The following is a 24461-nucleotide window of genomic DNA, read 5'->3' as shown; positions in this document are numbered from 1 at the left end:
CTTTAATCGGGCCAAGGCGGTGCTTCATAAAAAGAAGATAAAATTTGGAATGCTGCAACCGGCAAGACTGTGGGTCACATATCGAGGGAGGCACCACTACTTTGAGACGGCGGATGAAGCGTGGACTTTTATTGTGGAAGAAAAACTGGAATGAGTGGGTTATTAGAAAGAACGTTTGAACAAAGTGGTGGGGCGAATGTGGGGGGCAAAGAGGGGGGTTAAAAAGGGGGGAAAGAGGAGTTTTATGTACTAATCCTGCGATGTGGTAACTTTTCTCTCTCCCACAGGTGGTGATGGGGGGAGGAGGGGAGGTGGAGGAGATGGGGCGTTGGCCATTGGGGGCGGGGCCAAGGGAGAAGCGCGGGCTTGGTTCCCGCGCTATGATAATCATGGCGGGAATAGAGAAGCAGGAAGGAGGGGGCGTCGCACGGTGCGAGCCGAGGTCACAGGGGGAAGCCGAGGTCGGCCAGAGTTTGCTGACTTCTGGGAGCAACATGGGGGGAGAAATTATGCTAGCGGGGGATCTAGCGGGGGGGGGGTGGGAGGGGGGAATTACTGGGTTGCTGCTGCTGGGGAGAGGGGGGAGCTGGTATGGGGGAGGATGGGCGGGGGGGCACTGCCTGGGGGAGATACAGCTGCGTGGGAACTGGGTGAGGAGCTGGAAAAAGGTGATGGCTAATCGACAAGGGGGGGGGGTAGGAAGCCCCCCAACTCGGCTGATCACGTGGAACGTGAGAGGGCTGAACGGGCCGATAAAGAGGGCACGGGTACTCGCACACCTTAAGAAACTTAAGGCAGATGTGGTTATGTTACAGGAAACGCACCTGAAACTGATAGACCAGGTTAGGCTACGCAAAGGATGGGTGGGGCAGGTGTTCCATTCGGGGCTAGATACGAAAAACAGGGGGGTGGCTATATTAGTGGGGAAGCGGGTAATGTTCGAGGCAAAGACTATAGTGGCGGATAACGGGGGCAGATACGTGATGGTGAGTGGCAAACTACAGGGGGAGACGGTGGTTTTGGTAAACGTATATGCCCCGAACTGGGATGATGCCAATTTTATGAGGCGGATGCTAGGACGCATTCCGGACCTAGAGATGGGAAAGCTGATAATGGGGGGAGATTTCAATACGGTATTGGAACCAGGGCTGGATAGGTCGAAGTCCAGGACTGAAAGGAGGCCGGCAGCAGCCAAGGTACTTAAAGATTTTATGGAGCAGATGGGAGGTGTAGAACCGTGGAGATTTAGCAGACCTAGGAGTAAGGAGTTCTCGTTTTTCTCCTATGTCCATAAAGTCTACTCGCGAATAGACTTTTTTGTGCTGGGTAGGGCATTGATCCCGAAGGTGAGGGGAACGGAGTAAAAGGCTATAGCCATTTCGGATCACGCTCCACACTGGGTGGACTTGGAGATAGGGGAGGAAACAGGAGGGCGCCCACCCTGGAGAATGGACATGGGACTAATGGCAGATGAGGGGGTGTGTCTAAGGGTGAGGGGGTGCATTGAAAAGTACTTGGAACTCAATGATAATGGGGAGGTCCAGGTGGGAGTGGTCTGGGAGGCGTTGAAGGCGGTGGTTAGAGGGGAGCTGATATCAATAAGGGCACATAAAGGGAAGCAGGAGAGTAAGGAACGGGAGCGGTTGCTGCAAGAACTTTTGAGGGTGGACAGACAATATGCGGAAGCACCGGAGGAGGGACTGTACAGGGAAATGCAAAGGCTACATGTAGAATTTGACTTGCTGACTACGGGCACTGCAGAGGCACAATGGAGGAAGGCACAGGGTGTACAGTACGAATATGGGGAGAAGGCGAGCAGGTTGCTGGCACACCAATTGAGGAAAAGGGGAGCAGCGAGGGAAATAGGGGGAGTGAGGGATGAGGAAGGAGAGATGGAGCGGGGAGCGGAGAGAGTGAATGGAGTGTTCAAGACATTTTATAAAAAATTATATGAAGCTCAACCCCCGGATGGGAGGGAGAGAATGATGGGCTTCTTGGATCGGCTGGAATTTCCCAAGGTGGAAGAGCAGGAAAGGGTGGGACTGGGAGCACAGATCGAGGTAGAAGAAGTGGTGAAAGGAATTAGGAGCATGCAGGCGGGAAAGGCCCCGGGACCGGATGGATTCCCAGTCGAATTCTATAGAAAATATGTGGACTTGCTCGCCCCGGTACTGACGAGGACCTTTAATGAGGCAAAGGAAAGGGGACAACTGCCCCCGACTATGTCTGAAGCAACGATATCGCTTCTCTTAAAGAAGGAAAAGGACCCGCTACAATGCGGGTCCTATAGACCTATTTCCCTCCTAAATGTAGATGCCAAGATCCTGGCCAAGGTAATGGCAATGAGAATAGAGGAATGTGTCCCGGGGGTGGTCCACGAGGACCAAACTGGGTTTGTGAAGGGGAGACAGCTGAACACGAATATACGGAGGTTGTTAGGGGTAATGATGATGGCCCCACCAGAGGGAGAAACGGAGATAGTAGTGGCGATGGATGCCGAGAAAGCATTTGATAGAGTGGAGTGGGATTATTTGTGGGAGGTGTTGAGGAGATTTGGTTTTGGAGAGGGGTATGTTAGATGGGTGCAGCTGTTGTATAGGGCCCCAGTGGCGAGCGTGGTCACGAATGGACGGGGATCTGCATATTTTCGGCTCCATAGAGGGACAAGGCAGGGATGCCCTCTGTCCCCATTATTGTTTGCACTGGCGATTGAGCCCCTGGCGATAGCATTGAGGGGTTCCAAGAAGTGGAGGGGAGTACTTAGGGGAGGAGAAGAACACCGGGTATCTTTGTATGCGGACGATTTGCTACTATACGTGGCAGACCCGGCGGAGGGGATGCCAGAAATAATGCGGATACTTGGGGAGTTTGGGGATTTTTCAGGGTATAAATTGAACATGGGGAAAAGTGAGTTGTTTGTGGTGCATCCAGGGGAGCAGAGTAGAGAAATAGAGGACCTACCGTTGAGGAAGGTAACAAGGGACTTTCGTTACCTGGGGATCCAGATAGCTAAGAATTGGGGCACATTGCATCGGTTAAATTTAACGCGGTTGGTGGAACAGATGGAGGAGGATTTCAAGAGATGGGATATGGTATCCCTGGCACTGGCAGGGAGGGTGCAGGCGGTTATGATGGTGGTCCTCCCGAGATTCCTCTTTGTGTTTCAGTGCCTCCCGGTGGTGATCACGAAGGCTTTTTTTAAAAGTATTGAAAAGAGCATCATGGTTTTGTGTGGGCTGGGAAGACCCCGAGAGTGAGGAAGGGATTCTTACAGCGTAGCAGGGATAGGGGGGGGCTGGCACTACCGAGCCTAAGTGAGTATTATTGGGCCGCTAATATTTCAATGGTGAGTAAGTGGATGGGAGAGGAGGAGGGAGCGGCGTGGAAGAGATTAGAGAGGGCGTCCTGTAGGGGGACTAGCCTACAGGCTATGGTGACAGCCCCATTGCCGTTCTCACCGAGGAACTACACCACAAGCCCGGTGGTGGTGGCTACACTGAAGATTTGGGGACAGTGGAGACGGCATAGGGGAAAGACTGGAGCCTTGGGGGGGTCCCCGATAAGAATCAATCATAGGTTTGCCCCCGGGGGAATGGATGGGGGATATGGAATGTGGCAAAGAGCAGGAATAACGCAACTGAAAGATCTGTTTGTGGACGGGAAGTTCGCGAGTCTGGGAGCGCTGACCGAGAAATATGGGTTGCCCCAAGGGAATGCATTCAGGTATATGCAACTGAGGGCTTTTGCGAGGCAACAGGTGAGGGAATTCCCGCAGCTCCCGACACAAGAGGTGCAGGACAGTGTGATCTCAAAGACATGGGTGGGGGATGGTAAGGTGTCAGATATATATAGGGAAATGAGGGACGAAGGGGAGACTATGGTTGATGAACTAAAAGGGAAATGGGAAGAAGAGCTGGGGGAGGAGATCGAGGAGGGGCTGTGGGCAGATGCCCTAAGCAGGGTAAACTCGTCGTCCTCGTGTGCCAGGCTAAGCCTGATTCAGTTTAAGGTATTACACAGGGCGCATATGACTGGAGCACGGCTCAGTAAATTTTTTGGGGTGGAGGATAGGTGTGCGAGGTGCTCGAGAAGCCCAGCGAATCATACCCATATGTTTTGGTCATGCCCGGCACTACAGGGGTTTTGGATGGGGGTGACAAAGTTGCTTTCAAAAGTAGTAGGAGTCCGGGTCGAACCAAGCTGGGGGTTGGCTATATTTGGGGTTGCACAAGAGCCGGGAGTGCAGGAGGCGAGAGAGGCCGATGTTTTGGCCTTTGCGTCCCTAGTAGCCCGGCGCAGGATATTGCTAATGTGGAAAGAAGCCAAGCCCCCGGGGGTGGAGACCTGGATAAATGACATGGCGGGGTTTATAAAGCTAGAGCAGATTAAGTTCATCCTAAGGGGGTCGGCTCAAGGGTTCACCAGGCGGTGGCAACCGTTCGTCGAATACCTTGCAGAAAGATAGACGGAATGGAAAAAAGAAGGCAGCAGCAGCAGCCCAGGATCGGGGGGGGGGGGGGAAGGAGGAACCAGAAGGACTCTCAGGGTTGTTAATATATACTGTATAGTATGTATAGGTCGTTGCTACAGATAATTATATATTGGACTGTTAAATTATATTTTTGGAGAGTGTTACTTGTGACAAGGCAGTTGCCAATTAGGGCTAGTTTTCATTTTTGTTATTTATTATTTATTCATTTTTTGTTTATAAAATAGGTCATTGTTATTTGTGTTGTTATAATATTGTGTAAAGGATGCACAATGTACTGTGTTGGTTGACCAAAAATTTTCAATAAAATATTTAATAAAAAAAAGGTTTGCGAAGAGCGAGGGAGGGTCGACTTTTAGGGTCGCGAGGCTGCATATGGTGAGTGGGGGCAGGTGCCCCCCAAACTTCAGGGTTAGGCTCCTGAGGTTGCATTAGAAATCGAATCCCAATAGGAGAGGAGCGCAGAAGTCTGGGAGCACATATCATTTAAAATTTGCGTACACAGCGCCCTGTATTGCGAGGGTTGCGGTAGTGCACCCTTGGATTTGCACCGAGTGCGACTCAGAGGCGAGGGAGATGGTTTGGTGCGCCGGGAAAATTGGGAGCGAGCAGCGTCTTACCATGCCCAGGTGAATGAAGCTCTCTGTGCTCCCGGAGTCGAAGAGGCAAGGTGTCTCGTACCCGTTTACCCGGACGGCCATCATGGAACTCCGGAGGTGCTTGGTTCGTGACTGGTCCAGGGTGACCGCGCTGAGTTGCGGGTAGCCAGCGTGGTCAGAGGTGCTGGGGCAGCTCCGCGATGGCTGCCCATGTTGATCGTACGCGTCGAGCAGCGTAGCAGATGGCGGCCAAGATGGCGGCCCCCATTGGTCGAGCGTGGCAGGCGGCGAGGAAGATGGCGTCCAAGATGGCGGCCCCCGTGAGTCGCACGTGCTGTGAGGACCGGAAGATGGCTGCTCCCACTGATAGCACGAGGCTGATGAGGGGGCGGAGTCACAGGCACGCTGCCACGCTGCGGGGTCTGCGGGCTTGTGAGTCTGAGGATCGGACCTGTGGGTTAGAGTTCTTAGACCTGGCCGGGCAGATTTTAGCGAAATGTCCTTTTCTCCCGCAGCTGCTGCAGTTTGCGTTGCGGACCGGGCAGTGCTGCCGGGGGTGTTGCACTGGCCGCAGAAATAGCAGGGTAGTCCCCCCATGATGGGTGGGCAGCCATGCGGCACAAGCCTTGGGTAGTCTGTGGTCGAGGGTCCACGAGGGGGTAGCGTGGTCAGCCGGGAACGCAGTAAGTCTCTGGAACGCCACTTCCAGAGAGGAGGCTAACTTTACCGTCTCATCCAGGTCCAGGGCCCCCTTTTCGAGTAGGCGCTGTCTCACGTAATTAGACCGGACTCCCGCCACGTAGACGTCTTGGATGGCGAGTTCCATATGCTGAGTGGCCGTAATGGCCTGGTAATTACAGTTGCGTGCGAGGCCTTTGAGGTCGCGTAGGTAGTCATCTAGTGACTCCCCGGGATACTGGCGGCGAGTGGTGAGGATGTGTTGCGCGTAGACCTCGTTCACAGGCCGTACATAGAGGCGTTCGAGCATCGCGAGGGCGTCTGCGTAGGTGGAGGCTTCCTCAAGTTGAACAGAGATTCGATGGCTCACCCGTGCGTGGAGGAGGCTCAACTTCTGTTCGTCGGTGACGGAAGGCGTGGAGGAGGCTGCGAGATAAGCCTTGAAGCATCAAAGCCAGTGCGAAAAAATTTATTTCACCTCCGCGGCCTGCGGATCGAGTTCCAGTCGGTCTGGTTTGAGGGCCGATTCCATAGTTGCGTTTAAGTTGATTAAATTGATGCGACCATCAATTCACTCGAGACTAGAGTAAAAGTAAACCGTGGCTTTAATCAACTTAGAACAGTGCCTGCCTGCGACTGAAACAATACTGTGAACTGCCTACAGGTCAACTGCTCTTTATACCCCCCCCTCAAGGGGAGGAGCCATGGGCAGAGCCCATACGTGTCACAACATGTTCGCCATACAATGGCCCATAGGAGGATCACACAAGGGCAACAGCATAGCATAGATGCAAATACAAAGGCAAAGCATGATACTGATACAATGGTGGATTATTGGTATAATGCATTCACCACAGCTCGCAATACTGGAAGGCCTAGAAGATACTCTTCTTCCTTTGTGTCTTCAAGGTGTGCAACATTACATTTAAGGGGATGGGCTGTTGAAGTCTACAGTTAATCCCAATAGGAGTAACATAAGGATTGACAGGTTATGTGTGATTCAATAAATTGGAATTGAAAATAAGCAGATTGCTGCAACAAATCCACAGCAAACACCTGCTGTTGCCTCAAGTCTCTGTCTCTTCTTTCTTTCTTATGTATCTTCACAGGAAGCCAAACTCAACCTCTTCCTGGGTGTGTGATGACCTGCTGCTGCTCTTGGCACCTGTGACCCCTCTCTCTCTGGTGTTTCAGACAGTCTTCCTCCTTCAAAAACAAATTCAGAAAATTAAAATAATCTTTGATTGCCTTGAGATGGAGTGAAGTGTGTCAGTATTTAATTATCATGTGAGAGACAGAGGGCGCGATTCTCCGCTCCCGCGCCGGTTTGGAGAATCGCCTGGCGCGCCATTTTTCCCCGCGACGCCGGTCCGACGCCCTCCCGCGATGCACCCAAGCGTCGAGAACGGCCCTGTCGGGTTCTGCGCGGTGCAGGCCGGAGAATCGCCCGGGACACCCAAAATGGCGATTCTCCACCACACCCGCTATTCTCCGGCCCGGCCGGTGTCATCCACACCTGGTCGCTGCCGGCGGGAAAAGCGCGGGAACGCTGGGGGGTGCCGGCCTGTAGGGGGGCGAGGGGGGTTCTTTCACCGGGGTTGCACTCAAAAGGGGTCTGGCCCGCAATCGGTGCCCACCGATCGGCGGGCCGGCCTCTCTGAAGGATGACCTCCTTTCCTCTGCGCCCCGCAAGATCCATCCGACATCTTCTTGCGGGGCGGCCTCGGGGAGGACGGCAACCAAGCATGCGCAGGTTGGCGCCGGCTGGCGCCGGCCAATCCGCGCATGTGCGGGTGACACCAATTAGGCAGCGGATGACGCGGCGCCGCTTTTGTGCGGCGCCAATGCCCGGCGCGCGCTGACGGCGCTGCTTTAGCGACACGCCCCCGAGTTTCTCGCGGCCCCGATCCTAGCCCATTTTCGGGCCCTGAATTGGTTGAGATCGGGGCCGATTCGGGCCGTTGACGACGGCGTGGGCACTTAGTCACGGGAGCAGAGAATCGCGCCCAGAGTGCTTGCAGGTGAAGCCAGGTGGTTTAAAAGGCATAAGTACCTTCTGAACATTAATGATGAATCATTATATGAGAGAAGAAGTACATCAATTGCCAGTGCCTTTGCCGTCACGGTCGCACAGGGACGTGTAGGTGGCAGGCACAACACCACTGCTATGGCCGATGTTTGTGTCCTCTAACTCCTGGGGGAGCTGTAATATTCTAAACAAAGCAAAGGCACTTTCAAGCTGGTTTAAAGGGACAGACTCAAGTTCCATACTGTCTGGCCATCTCTCAAGCAAATAATAATAATAATAGTCGTTATTGTCACAAGTAGGCTTACATTAACACTGCGATGAAGTTACTGTGAAAATCCCCTAGTCGCCACACTCCGGCGCCTGTTCAGGGACACAGAGGGAGAATTCAGAATGTCTAATTCACCTCACAAGCAACTCTTTAGGGACTTGTGGGAGGAAACCCACGCAGGCACGGGGGGAACGTGCAGACTCCGCACAGACAGTGACCCAAGCCGGGAATCGAACCCGGGTCCCTGGAGCTGTGAAGCAAAAGTGCTAACCACTGTGCTACCTTGCAGCCCATTTGGACCTGATCAAGCTTGCCTTAATATTGCAATCCCCCCGATCTGCAGAGTTTAATAAATATGAAGACAGCAATGAAAAGCTAATAGCCAGTAGATCAGGTGCTACTCCTTGGTGCTACTCTTGCACTATCAAGGGGTGCAAAGCTGGCGTCAGTGTAAGCGACTGTGAAGCTGTCGGATTAAGGTTAAAATTTAACTGGTTTAACAATGACCTTGAGGGAAAGAAACAGAATATAAGCCAACGTGATTAACCCTTAACTGCCTGTTGAAATGGCCTCGCAAATCACCCAGTTGTATCAAACCACAACAGGCCATCACTGTGACAGGGCAACTAGGGACAGGCAAAACATTCTAACCTTCCTAGTGACACCTATGTGGTGTTCTTTGTGTTGCTTATTTAGGATGGTTGGCGTGGTGTTCCACAAAGACCACAAAATAGCTTTTACTTAAACAAAGCTATGATTTTATTTACACTACTATTATGGGTTTCAACACTCAATCCTTTTAGAATACAGAATTGATCAATAACATCTAACTACACTCACCTACTGCTAATCTCACTCACTGGTATAAACTGGTTTAGCACAGGGCTAAATAGCTGGCTGATTGTCCAGAACCTACACCACTTTTTACGGTGATTTATCAAAGGCTGTTCCGATCAACTGTAGAGCCTGCACATCCCTTTAAATCAACAGGAAGGTGAACACGCTCCCGCTCCTCCAGCATCCTCGGCGCTCCTCCATCGGCACTCCTTCAAAAACAAATTCAGAAAATTAAAATAATCTTTGATTGCCTTGAGATGGAGTCAGTATTTAATTATCATGTGAGAGACAGAGGGCGCGATTCTCCAAACCGGCGCGGGAGCGGAGAATCGCGCCCTCTGTCTCGAGTGATTGGCGCGCGAGTGATCGCATGTGCCCGGCTGCCCCCACCCGCATCTCAGCATCCCCGAGCCCCACTACCTGCCTGGCACTCCAGCTAGGTTACCAACCATCCCCACCCCTACACCTGTCCACACCAGCTTCTCAGTCCGACTGTTTTTGAAAACTGCACTTAATAAAGAGGCTGGGTGGACTTCCGGGTGCGGCGATGACCAGCTGAGTCGCACGTTTCGGCAGCTCCCGGTGAAACGGACTTTTGGGCTCTTGATAGGAGCCCCAACGGCAATTTTGACGGCTAAAAACACTGTGCGGTAAACCAGAAGGGAATCCCCCTGGATTCGGATGAAAAAAGGAGGAGAAAGTGGCCGGATTGCAGTGGATCCTTTAGAACAGCAGCAAGGAAGGCAAGCAAAAACCAAGATGGCGTCGGAAGGTGGCAGTTTAACATGGGGCCCTGAACAACAAGAGTTCTTGAAATGCTGTGTGGAAGAGCTCAAAAAGGAAATGAAGAAAGAGCTGTTGGCCCCGATACTACAGGCGATCGAAGGGCTAAAGGAGGAACAAAAGACCCAGGAGCGGGAGCTTCGGGTCGTGAAGGCAAAGGCAGCAGAGAATGAGGACGACATACAGGGCCTGGTGGTGAAGACGGAGACGCAGGAGGCACATCAGAAACGATGTGTGGAAAGGTTGGAGGCACTGGAGAACAATGCAAGGAGGAACAACCTGAGGATTCTTGGTCTTCCTGAAGGTGCGGAGGGAGCGGACGTCGGGGCATATGTGAGCACGATGCTGCACTCGTTAATGGGAGTGGAGGCCCCGGCGGGTCCGTTGGAGGTGGAGGGAGCATACCAAGTGATGGCGCGAGGACCGAGAGCAGGAGAAATTCCCAGAGCCATAGTGGTGAGATTCCTCCGTTTTAAGGATAGAGAAATGGTCCTTAGATGGGCAAAGAAAACTCGGAGCAGTAAATGGGAGAACGCGGTGATCCGCGTTTATCAAGACTGGAGTGCGGAGGTGGCGAGAAGGAGGGCGAGCTTTAATCGGGCCAAGGCGGTGCTTCATAAAAAGAAGATAAAATTTGGAATGCTGCAACCGGCAAGACTGTGGGTCACATATCGAGGAAGGCACCACTACTTTGAGACGGCGGATGAAGCGTGGACTTTTATTGTGGAAGAAAAACTGGAATGATGGGGTTATTAAAAAGAACGTTTGAACAAAGTGGTGGGGCGAATGTGGGGGGCGAAGAGGGGGGTTAAAAAGGGGGGAAAAGAGGAGTTTTATGTACTAATCCTGCGATGTGGTAACTTTTCTCTCTTCCACAGGTGGTGATGGGGGAGGAGGGGAGGTGGAGGAGATGGGGCGTTGGCCATTGGGGGCGGGGCCAAGGGAGAAGCGCGGGCTTGGTTCCCGCGCTATGATAATCATGGCGGGAATAGAGAAGCAGGAAGGAGGGGGCGTCGCACGGTGCGAGCCGAGGTCACGGGGGGAAGCCGAGGTCGGCCAGAGTTTGCTGACTTCTGGGAGCAACATGGGGGGAGTAATTACGCTAGCGGGGGATCTAGCGGGGGGGGGGGGGGGTGGGAGGGGGGAATTACTGGGTTGCTGCTGCTGGGGAGAGGGGGGAGCTGGTATGGGAGGGGATGGGCGGGGGGGCACCGCCTGGGGGAGATACAGCTGCGTGGGAACCGGGTGAGGAGCTGGAAAAAGGGGATGGCTAATCGACAAGGGGGGGGGGTAGGAAGCCCCCCAACCCGGCTGATCACGTGGAACGTGAGAGGGCTGAACGGGGCAATAAAGAGGGCACGGGTACTCGCACACCTTAAGAAACTTAAGGCAGATGTGGTTATGTTACAGGAAACGCACCTGAAACTGATAGACCAGGTTAGGCTACGCAAAGGATGGGTGGGGCAGGTGTTCCATTCGGGGCTAGATGCGAAAAACAGGGGGGTGGCTAGATTAGTGGGGAAGCGGGTAATGTTCGAGGCAAAGACTATAGTGGCGGATAACGGGGGCAGATACGTGATGGTGAGTGGCAAACTACAGGGGGAGACGGTGGTTTTGGTAAACGTATATGCCCCGAACTGGGATGATGCCAATTTTATGAGGCGGATGCTAGGACGCATTCCGGACCTAGAGATGGGAAAGCTGATAATGGGGGGAGATTTTAATACGGTGTTGGAACCAGGGCTGGATAGGTCGAAGTCCAGGACTGGAAGGAGGTCGGCAGCAGCCAAGGTACTTAAAGATTTTATGGAGCAGATGGGAGGTGTAGACCCGTGGAGATTTAGCAGACCTAGGAGTAAGGAGTTCTCGTTTTTCTCCTATGTCCATAAAGTCTACTCGCGAATAGACTTTTTTGTGCTGGGAAGGGCGTTGATCCCGAAGGTGAGGGGAACGGAGTATACGGCTATAGCCATTTCGGATCACGCTCCACACTGGGTGGACTTGGAGATAGGGGAGGAAACAGGAGGGCGCCCACCCTGGAGAATGGACATGGGACTAATGGCAGATGAGGGGGTGTGTCTAAGGGTGAGGGGGTGCATTGAAAAGCACTTGGAACTCAATGATAATGGGGAGGTCCAAGTGGGAGTGGTCTAGGAGGTGCTGAAGGCGGTGGTTAGAGGGGAGCTGATATCAATAAGGGCACATAAAGGGAAGCAGGAGAGTAAGGAACGGGAGCGGTTGCTGCAAGAACTTTTGAGGGTGGACAGACAATATGCGGAAGCACCGGAGGAGGGACTGTACAGGGAAATGCAAAGGCTACATGTAGAATTTGACTTGCTGACTACAGGCACTGCAGAGGCACAATGGAGGAAGGCACAGGGTGTACAGTACGAATATGGGGAGAAGGCGAGCAGGTTGCTGGCACACCAATTGAGGAAAAGGGGAGCAGTGAGGGAAATAGGGGGAGTGAGGGCTGAGGAAGGAGAGATGGAGGGGGGAGCGGAGAGAGTGAATGGAGTGTTCAAGACATTTTATAAAAAATTATATGAAGCTCAACCCCCGGATGGGAGGGAGAGAATGATGGGCTTTTTGGATCGGCTGGAATTTCCCAAGGTGGAAGAGCAGGAAAGGGTGGGACTGGGAGCACAGATCGAGGTAGAAGAAGTGGTGAAAGGAATTAGGAGCATGCAGGCGGGAAAGGCCCCGGGTCCGGATGGATTCCCAGTCGAATTCTATAGAAAATATGTGGACTTGCTCGCCCCGGTATTGACGAGGACCTTTAATGAGGCAAAGGAAAGGGGACAACTGCCCCCGACTATGTCTGAAGCAACGATATCGCTTCTCTTAAAGAAGGAAAAGGACCCGCTACAATGCGGGTCCTATAGACCTATTTCCCTCCTAAATGTAGATGCCAAGATCCTGGCCAAGGTAATGGCAATGAGAATAGAGGAATGTGTCCTGGGGGTGGTCCACGAGGACCAAACTGGGTTTGTGAAGGGGAGACAGCTGAACACGAATATACGGAGGCTGTTAGGGGTAATGATGATGCCCCCACCAGAGGGGGAAGCGGAGATAGTAGTGGCGATGGATGCCGAGAAAGCATTTGATAGAGTGGAGTGGGATTATTTGTGGGAGGTGTTGAGGAGATTTGGTTTTGGAGAGGGGTATGTTAGATGGGTGCAGCTATTGTATAGGGCCCCAGTGGCGAGCGTGGTCACGAATGGACGGGGATCTGCATATTTTCGGCTCCATAGAGGGACAAGGCAGGGATGCCCTCTGTCCCCTTTATTATTTGCACTGGCGATTGAGCCCCTGGCGATAGCGTTGAGGGGTTCCAAGAAGTGGAGGGGAGTACTTAGAGGAGGAGAAGAACACCGGGTATCTTTGTATGTGGACGATTTGTTACTATATGTGGCAGACCCGGCGGAGGGGATGCCAGAAATAATGCGGATACTTGGGGAGTTTGGGGATTTTTCAGGGTATAAATTGAACATGGGGAAAAGTGAGTTGTTTGTGGTGCATCCAGGGGAGCAGAGTAGAGAAATAGAGGACCTACCGTTGAGGAAGGTAACAAGGGACTTTCGTTACCTGGGGATCCAGATAGCCAAGAATTGGGGCACATTGCATAGGTTAAATTTAACGCGGTTGGTGGAACAAATGGAGGAGGATTTCAAGAGATGGGATATGGTATCCCTGTCACTGGCAGGGAGGGTGCAGGCGGTTAAGATGGTGGTCCTCCCGAGATTCCTCTTTGTGTTTCAGTGCCTCCCGGTGGTGATCACGAAGGCTTTTTTTAAAAGGATCGAAAAGAGCATCATGGGTTTTGTGTGGGCCGGGAAGACCCCGAGAGTGAGGAAGGGATTCTTACAGCGTAGCAGGGATAGGGGGGTGGCTGGCACTACCGAGCCTAAGTGAGTATTATTGGGCCGCTAATATTTCAATGGTGAGTAAGTGGATGGGAGAGGAGGAGGGAGCGGCGTGGAAGAGATTAGAGAGGGCGTCCTGTCGGGGGACTAGCCTACAGGCTATGGTGACAGCCCCATTGCCGTTCTCACCGTGGAACTACACCACAAGCCCGGTGGTGGTGGCTACACTGAAGATTTGGGGACAGTGGAGACGGCATAGGGGAAAGACTGGAGCCTTGGGGGGGTCCCCGATAAGAAACAACCATAGGTTTGCCCCGGGGGGAATGGATGGGGGATATGGAATGTGGCAAAGAGCAGGAATAACGCAACTGAAAGATCTGTTTGTGGATGGGAAGTTCGCGAGTCTGGGAGCGCTGACCGAGAAATATGGGTTGCCCCAAGGGAATGCATTCAGGTATATGCAACTGAGGGCTTTTGCGAGGCAACAGGTGAGGGAATTCCCGCAGCTCCCGACACAAGAGGTGCAGGACAGAGTGATCTCAAAGACATGGGTGGGGGATGGTAAGGTGTCAGATATATATAGGGAAATGAGGGACGAAGGGGAGACTATGGTAGATGAACTAAAAGGGACATGGGAAGAAGAGCTGGGGGAGGAGATCGAGGAGGGGCTGTGGGCAGATGCCCTAAGCAGGGTAAACTCGTCGTCCTCGTGTGCCAGGCTAAGCCTGATTCAGTTTAAGGTATTACACAGGGCGCATATGACTGGAGCACGGCTCAGTAAATTTTTTGGGGTGGAGGATAGGTGTGCGAGGTGCTCGAGAAGCCCAGCGAATCATACCCATATGTTTTGGTCATGCCCGGCACTACAGGGGTTTTGGATGGGGGTGACAAAGGTGCTTTCAAAAGTAGTGGGGGTCCGGGTCGAACCAAGCTGGGGGTTGGCTATATTTGGGGTTGCACAAGAGCCGGGAGTGCAGGAGGCGAGAGAGGCCGATGTTTTGGCCTTTGCGTCCCTAGTAGCCCGGCGTAGGATATTGCTAATGTGGAAAGAAGCCAAGCCCCCGGGGGTGGAGACCTGGATAAATGACATGGCAGGGTTTATAAAGCTAGAGCGGATTAAGTTCGTCCTAAGGGGGTCGGCTCAAGGGTTCACCAGGCGGTGGCAACCGTTCGTCGAATACCTCGCAGAAAGATAGATGGAATGGAAAAAAGAAGGCAGCAGCAGCAGCCCAGGATCGGGGGTGGGGGGGGGGGGGGAGGAACCAGAAGGACTCTCAGGGTTGTTAATATATACTGTATAATATGTATAGGTCGTTGCTACAGATAATTATATATTGGACTGTTAAATCATATTTTTGGAGAGTGTTACTTGTGATAAGGCAGTTGCCAATTAGGGTTAGTTTTCATTTTTGTTATTTATTATTTATTCATTTTCTGTTTATAAAATAGGTCATTGTTATTTGTGTTGTTATAATATTGTGTAAACGATGCACAATGTACTGTGTTGGTTGACCAAAAATTTTCAATAAAATATATAAAAAATTAAAAAAATAAAGAGGCTGGGTTTCAGAGTAGATGGATGAGCCAGCGTCGGGAGAGCAGTGGTATGTTGGCGGGTGGGTGTCGGTATTGGGGTTGGGGAGCAGAGCTAGTGTGGACCTGCAACGAAAACTAAACTGAACTAAATTTAACAGAAGAATATTAAAAACCATGTTCCTGTCATTAGGCTCCACTTGCCTGGATGAGTGCAGTTCCAACAACACTCAAGAAGCTCGACACCATCCAGGACAAAGCATCTCCTTTTACAAACATTCACTCGCTCCACCGACGAACACTGACAGCCATGATGCACTGCATTAGCTCACCAAGGTTCCTTAGGCAGCACCTTCCAAACCCACGACCACCACTATATAGAAGGACAAGAGCAGCAGATACCTGGGAACCCCACCACCTGGAGGTTCCCCTCCAAGTCACTCACCACCCTGACTTGGAAATATAACGCCGTTCTTCACTGTCGCTGGGGCAAAATCTTGGAACTCCCTCCCTAACAGCACAGTGGGTGTATCTACACCTCAAGGGCTGCAGCGGTTCGAGAAGGCAACTCACCACCACCATCTGAAGGGCAACTACGGATGGGCAATAAATGGTGGCCTAACCAGCGACGCCCACATCCTGTAAATTAATTTTTAAAAGTCAAGCCAAACCTCAAGGGGTGTAGCTTTATAACATAAAAGGGGGCATGTCCTTTGTCAAAATATGTCATGCCACGAGACCCCTCAAGTCGCTGTTTTTGTTGGACCCATGCTGTAGCTGGAAGAACAAGTTCCAACTGCAACCTATAAACAGGGCCCAGGTTTTTCACACAGCAGCGAATACCTTCACTTTTCCACTGATCACAAGATGGTGGCCAATATTTTATCATCAGGTTTAGTAAATTAAGGCTGTGAAATTGGGCTCTGTACCATTGCTGGTGCCAGTGCTATAGAAGCCCTAAAGGCCTAAAGTGGCGCCGACCGCGACCAGCATGGTAACGTGATGCCCCATGTTGTGCAGGGCACTAGCACTGCCTGCCATGCGTGCACCAGGTGAGGGAACTCTATTCTAGCCTCTAAGGTTCGCCCAGTGCTGCAGCAAATGTCAGATCAAGAAATGGTGCTTCTTCCTCAGAGGACTGATGTAGCTTTCTCCTTTGCTCCTGGGGATGCTCTCACTGGCCAGGCAGCAGTTCTTGGGCATCCAAAACCAGAAAAACAGAAGGGAGGATGAGAGTGAAGGAGGCGGTTGGGGTGAAAGGCAAAAAGTACATGGTCACACCATTTGCAGCTTGTAATTCAGGCAAGATTACAAGATGAGGATGCGGTGGGCATTGAGAAGGGGCATAAGGCAATAACAGACTGTCAGTGATATTGGATGCTTCAGGCTCTATTACAGCCTTCCCCATGATGCAGAGAACCATTTTCTCCGTTGTGTTCTGGGGATGAAGGCATGCTCAGTGAATGCATCGCTAGCTCTCCATTGCTCCCCTGTATTTTGTGCCACCTTTCTGGCATGAGATTATGTTGCACCAATTGCAGGTGGGGTGCCTGCCATAGCTGACAGTGAAAGGTGGGTGTGAGACTGGAAGCATTGGAGGGTTATTGAGGATGAGGTGAACTATTTGAATTTTAGGCCTGAATCCTGACAACTAGTGGCCATTGCTGGGTGAGTGATGGTAATGTTGTGCATTGAGCAGCATGAGAGGTTAACCTGTATATTTTAAAATGTATTTAGAGGATGTGGGCATCTCTGGCACTTATCGCCCATCCTTAATTGCCCTTGAGAAGGTGGTGGTGAGCTGCCTTCTTGAACTGATACAGTCCATGTCGTGTAGGTACACCCACAGTGCTGTTAAGGAAGGGGTTCCAGGGTTTTGACCAAGTGACAATGAAGGAACGGCAATGCATGCCAAGTCAGGATGGTGAGTGACTTGGATGGGAAGCTCCATGGTGTTACCAAGTATCTGCTGCCCTTGTCCTTGTAGATGGCAATAGTCATACTGTGCAAGGTGCTACCTAAACTACCTTGCTGAGTTCCTGCAGTGATGGTACACTCTTTGTCGGTGGTGGAGGGACTGAATGCTTGTGGAAGGGATGCCAATAAAGTGTGCTGGTATGTCTTGGATGGTGTTGAGCTTCTTCAATGTTGTTGGAGCTGCAGTTATTCAGGCAAGTTTGCACATCCAGGCCAGGATTCTCTGAAACGGGGGCTAAGTGATGACGCCAGCGTAAACACCGGAGCCCCATAGCCCAGCTTTCCACCTACCTGAAGAGGGCCAGCAGGGCGCCAGAATGCTCCACGTAGCTCCGGCTGCCGATCCGGGGCCCTGCACTTCCGGCGCCTGTGGCGGCGGCCCTACGCAACATGGCGGACCCACACAGTGGACCAGCCCCCACAATATAGCCGCCCCCCCCCCCCAGATAGCATGTGCCCGCCGATCGGTGGCCCCCGATCGTGAACCTGGCTGTCCTGGAGGCCCCGCCCCCCGGTGAAGGATCCCCTCCGTACCCCACCTGGGCGGCCGCGGACTCAGCCCGCAGCCGCCACTTTGAGTACTCGCTGGGTGGAACCATATTAGAACAACGGCAGCGGGAACTCGGCCAGTTATCGGCGGAGAATCACCGCGGGGGCCTCTTTCAATGGACCCCGACTGGCGCCGCATCGACCGCGCGCGAGTGATTGGTGGCGATGCTCCGGGGACCGGAGAATCACAGGAGCGGGTTCGCGCCAGATTTCAGCGTCGACGCCCATTCTCTGCCCCCGCGCCGAGCGCGATTTCGGCGCGGAGAATACAGCCCCTGGTCTCAACTACTTTTTGTGCGAGTGAATTCTGCAGATTCACCACTCTCTGGGTGAAGAAATTTCTCCTACAATATAATCTTTATTGTTGTCACAAGTAGGCTTACATTAACACTGCAATGAAGTTACTGTGAAAATCCCCTAGTCGCCACACTCCGTCTATTTGGGTACACGGAAGGAAAATTCAGAATGTTCAATTCACCTAACAAGCACGTCTTTCGGGACTTGTGGGAGGAAACTGGAGCACCCGAAGGAAGTCCACGCAGACATGGGGAGAACGTGTAAACTTCGGATAGACAGTGATCCAAGCCGGGAATCGAACCCGGGTCCCTGGCGCTGTGATGCAACAGTGGTATCCACTGTGCTACCGTGCCACCCCTCACCTCAGTTCTAAATGTTTTACCCCTTATCCTCAAACTATGACCCCTAATTCTGGACTCCCCCACCATTAGGAACATTCCTTCTGAATGTACGCTTTATAATCCTATTAGAATTTTAAAAGTTTCTATGAGATCCCCTCTCACTCTTCTAAACTCCAATGAATGTAATCCTGACCGATTTAGTCTTTCCTCATATGACAGTCCCACCATCCCAGGAATCAGCCTGGTAAACCTTCGCTGCACTCCTTCCATAACAAGAACATCCTTCCTCAAATAAGGACACCAAAACTGCACACAATACTCCAGCTGTGGCCTCACAAATGCAGTAAAATGCATAAGAAATGCAAAAAATGCAGCAATGAAACATTTAATGAACCAGATGAGTTTTTACAACAATCGTCAATGTTTCATTAGATATTTAATTTCTGATTTTTTATTGAATTGAGATTGTACCATCTGCCGTGGTCAGGTTCAAACCCAGGTCCCAGAGCATTACCCTGGGTCTCTGGATTACAAGTCCAGTGACTATGCCAGTGCCTCTCCAGGTAATAGGGGCTATGTGAAGATGCATCCACTGACCTTGACCACCTGCATGAGTTTCTTCAACCTCTTCCAGCACTGCTGCCAGTTCCTCGGGGCAAGACTCTGGGAGCTGACCTCCCTGACCACCTGCTCCCATTCTTTCAGAGTGTGGACCTTCTGGCTCCTGCAGAAACATAATGGTCTCGGTCCTCCTGTTCATCTCCATGACTGTAAGGCCTCCAGCACCGCATCAGTGATATACCGTGACTTCTCTCTGCCCTCCTATTCCTTTTCTATTCTCTATTTGCAGCAATGACAGTGAGCATCAGCCTCTTTGGATTCAGTGCAGCCTCCCTTTAAGAGGGAAAGTCTGCCTTTCTGAGCTGGAGGCTATCTGGAGCTCATGCTAACCTCCCGTGCTGCGGGGCGCCCTGTGTGAATGCAGCCAGCCAGCAGCAATGATCACATGCAGGAACCATAGAAATGAGGAGGCAACACAAAGTTTGAACTCTGGCTGCCTCAACCAGAACGGGCACAGGCAGCTTGCAAATCATGACACTCGCAACTGAAAACGGAACTTAATTTATTTTCCCCCTTGAATGTATTATTTTTATATGGGTTACACCTTTAAGCAAGTCTAGCGTTTGTAGAAAATTTATCATAAAGGTTTATCTATACAGTAAAGTATGCATTTTTCACACCTTGAGGTTGAAAATCTGAAAGCCTCTGCCATTAGAAGTGGGGTCTTCCTTCTACCTGTTTGCTTTCACTATTGTTACACCGGCACGGTGGGGCAGTGGTTAGCATTGCTGCCTCATGGCGCTGAGGACTCGGGTTCAATCCCGACTCCGGGTCACCGTCCGTGTGGAGTTTGCGCATTCTCCCCATGTCTGCGTGGGTCTCACTCCCACAACCCAATAGATGTGCAGGGTAGGTGGACTGGCTATGCTAAATTGCCCCTTAATTGGGAAAACAAAGAATTGGATACTCTAAATTTATATTTTAAAAAGTTACATCTAAGAACATTCTCAAAAGGAATGATGCAATTTTCTACATCCTTTAGCAACCCTGTTATGCTGGAGCCATTTCATGGCTGTTCCTCATACTCATATTGAAATGACAGCAGCCAGTGTTCTGACTTAACGCAGCTCCATAAATACATCCAACCACTTGCTTTTTCTTTTTCTCTTAAATATTAGCATTCACTTTTAAGATCGTTCACTTTTATAAAAGAGTATAGGCTGAAATATTTAAATAAATGATAATAATCAATTGATAAAAAGTACAAACCTGTAACTGCTTCAGGACAAATATCCAATTCAAATCATTTTAACATTAATTACCAATGGCGGCAGTTCATTACTTACTTGTACGAAGGCTGCCAGTACAAGAGAAATACTTGGAGTGAGATTAATGATTGCAAAAGTCAGGCAGGCTGAAAAATCATTGAAAATTAAGGGCTTATGTTTATTCTTCAAAGTCACAAACATCAAAATGTGTTCTATTTTTAAGACAAATTCAACAAGTGTCACTTATGTGAGTGAGCCTCGAGAAGCCTCCTTGTAATCTGGACATTAGAATATGTAGCCACAAGTGAGGCGGGGGCAATGACAGATGGTAGATTTAATGACTGACACACATCTTCATTATAAGTTTCTCAAAATTGTGTTCAAGTTGTTGCGACAATATGGATCATGATTCCTATGTTTTAGAATCTAACTTTTAGTTTTAGGAATATAACCTTTTGTTTGGGAATTAGAACTTTACAATGTAAGTTAAAGATTAGGGCAATTAGCAATTAAAAGGTTAGGGCCATGTTGACTAACAGGTCAGAGTTGGAAAGGGCAGACCATAAACAACAACAAATTTGCTCTTGACGTCATAATTGAATCAGTACGTCAGGAAATCATTCACCTGAATTTTTAGGATGGTATCCCCGCCAATTCTGCCTCTCCTGCTCCAATTTACGCTCTAATGAGCATTGATTAATATTAGGCAAGACTTCCGCCTCTCACTTAGGAGGACGTCTCACCAGCAACAGCACTGCATTGGCTGGAAGAGGAACTGCATGGAACTGCCTGAGACAAAGTCCTGGGAACCAGAGACCCAGGTAAGTATAAGGGGTCCCAGGATGGGGAGGGTATGAAAGGCCTGGGGGTCGACAAGGGGGTGACCAAAGTTTTGGGGTTAGGCTGGGAGGTGGGAGGTCCGAAGGTTACTGGGCCTTGAGGGGAGAGCATCCCAGTCACAATGGGGTTTCTGATGTAGGCTCATCCTCATATTCCCGTTCAAAATCTAACTTTCTTTATTATCGGGTTTCTCCCACAGACCTTAAATCTGCCTGGCAACCACAAAGGTGAGGCTGGGTGTGAAACGGCCCTTAAGTAGCCATTAATTGGCCACTTACAGGCTTCACCTGGGGAAAGCACAGGCTTTCTGTCCAAGGCTTTACCCTAGCGTGAAATCGCTGCAAGTTTGGGATGGGCATGTCCCAGAGGGAATTGCCTCCTTGAAAGTGGATGTGGGTCAAGGTGGCACAGTTTGAAAATGCTCTGTAGTGGGGCCAGGTTGGGATGTTGGGTTTCGTTTTGGGTTGGGTGTGGGGTATGGGGAAGGGCCGGGGATGAGGTTTGGAGAGAAGGAGTGGGCAGGAGGGGTGCAGGTCAGATGGGTAGGGAGGGGGGATGGTGGTTTCTTAGGGGGGCCTTCAGATGGGAGTCGCCATACGAGCAAAGAATGCTAGTGAACGGAAGTGAAGTGGGAGGGGGCTGCAATGGCTAGCCAGTGTGGGGCAGGGAGGGCGTGTTGGGGGCAGGAATGAAGGGGAGGGGGAGGCAACGTGGTAGTTATGGAGGTTAAGTTTGGTCATGGACGGGATGGGGGCCACCTTGGGTGGATCTGATTCAAAGTGGGGATGGGGGGGCGGAGCCTAAGGGTGATGATGGCAGATTTTAGGGGGAAGAAGAGGTGGAAGCCTCCAGTGAGAATCGTGACATGTGGGCCAGTTAAACGGTTCCAGGTGTTCACGTATTTGAAGAGTTTGAGAGCAGAGGTAATTTTCTTGCAGGAGACCCATCTCCAGGTGAAAGATCAGATGAAGTTGAGGAAGGGGCAGGGGACAAGCATTCCACTCTGGGTTTGACTTGAAGTCGAGGGGTGTTGCCATATTGTTGAGCAAGAAAACAGGGTTTACGTGGGCCAGGAAATGCAGGACCCCGGGGGGGGGGTGGTTGTGATAGTGAGTGGGATGCTAGTGGGGACTCCGGTGGTGTTGGTGAATGTGTATGTGCCCAATTGGGATGATGCTGGATTCACGAAGAGGCTATTCGGGGCAATTCCAGACTCGGATTCTCACCAACTGATTATTGGGGGGGGGGGGGGGGGGGAATAGTGATTTCGGACCACGCTCCGCACTTTCTAGACCTACGTTTGGGTCAGGCGCAGTTGCCAGAGTGGAGGTTGGATTCAGGGCTTTTGGCTGACACAGTCCCAGAGACGGAGAATCCAGCCCATGATTTTGATCTGATATACAGGCCAGGTAAACATCTCATCGTAGCAGATGCATTATCTCGTGCTACAGACATGAAAGAACAGCAACATTTGGATGAGGATTTACAAGCACAAATGAATTTTGTAACGGAATCCCTTCCAGTCTCAGGTGAGAAGTCAAAACAAATAAGAGATGAAATCATGAAAGATGAAATTTTACAGAAGATAATAAAATATCTCACAGAGGGATGGCCGAAAGGATCCTGCTCTAACTACTATAATATAAGAACAGAGCTATTCATTTCATTTTCAAGTGCAGCTAATGGGTTATTGCTAATGCAAAATAGAAAGGTAATTCCAAAATCATTACGATCAATGATTCTGAAAAAGATTCATGAAGGGCACTTTGGCATAGAAAAATGTAAAAGACGAGCCAGGGAGACGGTGTACTGGCTGGGTATTAATCAAGATATTCAAGTCATAATTGACATGTGTGAGGGCAGCATGGTGGCGCAGTGGTTATAACTGCTGCCTCACGGTGCCGAGGTCCCAGGTTCGATCCCGGCTCTGGGTCACTGTCCGTGTGGAGTTTGCACATTCTCCCCGTGTTTGCGTGGGTTTCACCCCCACAATCCAAAGATGTGCAGGGGAGGTGGATTGCCCCATAATTGGAATAAATGAATTGGGTACTGTTATGGGCGAGGCATTTTCAGAACCCCAAAATGTATCATGGAGTTCAACCAACCTCACCCTTTAATGTATTTGTTGCTTTTCCCTTAGGTGTGGGATTACAATTTTGAACACGTGGGTTTTTAAACACAAAACACTGTTTATTCCATGAACTCAACTTAACATCTTAAATAAATATTGGATCTCTTAACACCCCTTACTTCAAAGATAACTCAGAAAATATTGCAACAGTATTGCAATTCCTTAAAATGTTCCTTCAAACTTCCAAGAGACTTAACACCTTTAAACAGTATCACAGCAGGTTAAAGGATATATATATTTTCTGTAGAATGGCAGAGATATATTAGCTTGGGTGACTTCAGCTCCAGCACCTTGCTTTCTTCCTGCAAACTCTCTGGAAATACACAGACACACCCCAAGCTGCTGTCTCAAACCTGGCTTTCTCCCTTCAAGCACTCACAGCAAACCAGAACTTCTCAAGCTGCGGTCTCAAACTGGCTTTCTACTTTTAAACTGCTCACAGCAAAACAGCCAGGCACTTTTAAACTGCTCTCAGCAAAACCAGCCAGACACTTTTTAAATTGCAAAATCCAACTGCAAAATGGCTGAACTGAGCTGAGCTCCACCCACTGTATGATATCACTGTTTTCTTAAAGGTACACTGCTTAAACATCCAGTTCTTAAAGGCACTCTCGCATGACAGTACTCTAAATTTTTAAAAAATGATTGACATGTGTGCAATTTGTCAGAAATTTCAGCGCCAACAGCGACAAGAACAATGCAAATGAGCGAAGTCCATGGCAGAAAGTGGGAATGGATCTGTTCTATCTGGCAGGAAAAGAATAACTGTTCGTGATCGACTATTTCTCTAACTTTCCAGAAGTGGTACAACTCGCAAACCCATCAGCTAGATGTGTCGTCAAGCATTCTCCAAAGAAATTTTTACTCGCCATGGAATACCTCAAATTGTCATGAGTGACAATGGCCCATTTTTGAGCAGTTATGAATGGACAGAGTTCACACAGACATATGGGGCAGGATTCTCTGATCCTCAGGCTAAGTGTTGACGCCATCGTAAACGCCGTTGCGTTTCTCAGCGGCGTCACCATGGCCTCAGGAGCAGCGATTCTGCCCCCTACACGGGGCCAGCATGGCACTGGAACGACCCACGCTGCTCTAGTTGTCGATTCCGGCGTCAGATGGGCACCGCGTGTCTGCGCATGCGCAGTGGGACCGGCGGGATTGCCGCGCATGCGCGGTGACTCCCTTCTCCGCGCCGGCCCCGATGCAACATGGCGTAGGGCTACAGGGGCCGGTGCGGAACAAAAGAGGCCCCCAGCCCGAGAGACCGGCCCCCCGATCGGAAGGCCCCGATCGCAGGTCAGGCCACAGCGGAGGCCACCCCCCCTCCCCGGGGTCGGACCCCCCTCCCCCACCACCAGGCCACCCCCGGATCCATTCACGTTGAGGTCCCGCCGGCTAAGACCAGGTTAGAA

The 24461-nt window shown here is 50.8% G+C and overlaps 1 long non-coding RNA gene across 3 annotated transcripts; it reads right to left on the bottom strand.

The window, feature by feature from the left end:
- Positions 1-5205: 5205 nt before the first annotated feature.
- Positions 5206-19221, bottom strand: LOC140425805 (uncharacterized). Of its 3 annotated transcripts, XR_011948019.1 has the most exons (4): positions 18844-19221; positions 8904-9109; positions 7820-7979; positions 5206-6972 (listed from the first exon to the last, which is right to left on the bottom strand). It is a non-coding gene; the product is annotated as an uncharacterized lncRNA (long non-coding RNA). The 3 variants fall into 3 exon arrangements; XR_011948018.1 differs by lacking the exon at positions 7820-7979 and having other exon boundaries at positions 6350-6972; XR_011948017.1 differs by lacking the exons at positions 5206-6972; positions 7820-7979 and having other exon boundaries at positions 8799-9109.
- Positions 19222-24461: the final 5240 nt, after the last annotated feature.

The sequence above is a fragment of the Scyliorhinus torazame genome, chromosome 6 (assembly GCF_047496885.1).
Source record: "Scyliorhinus torazame isolate Kashiwa2021f chromosome 6, sScyTor2.1, whole genome shotgun sequence".
In the NCBI taxonomy this organism is placed as follows: Eukaryota; Metazoa; Chordata; class Chondrichthyes; order Carcharhiniformes; family Scyliorhinidae; genus Scyliorhinus; species Scyliorhinus torazame.
Note: the sequence above shows the minus strand (reverse complement) of the source record. Positions and strands in the feature narration are given on the sequence as shown.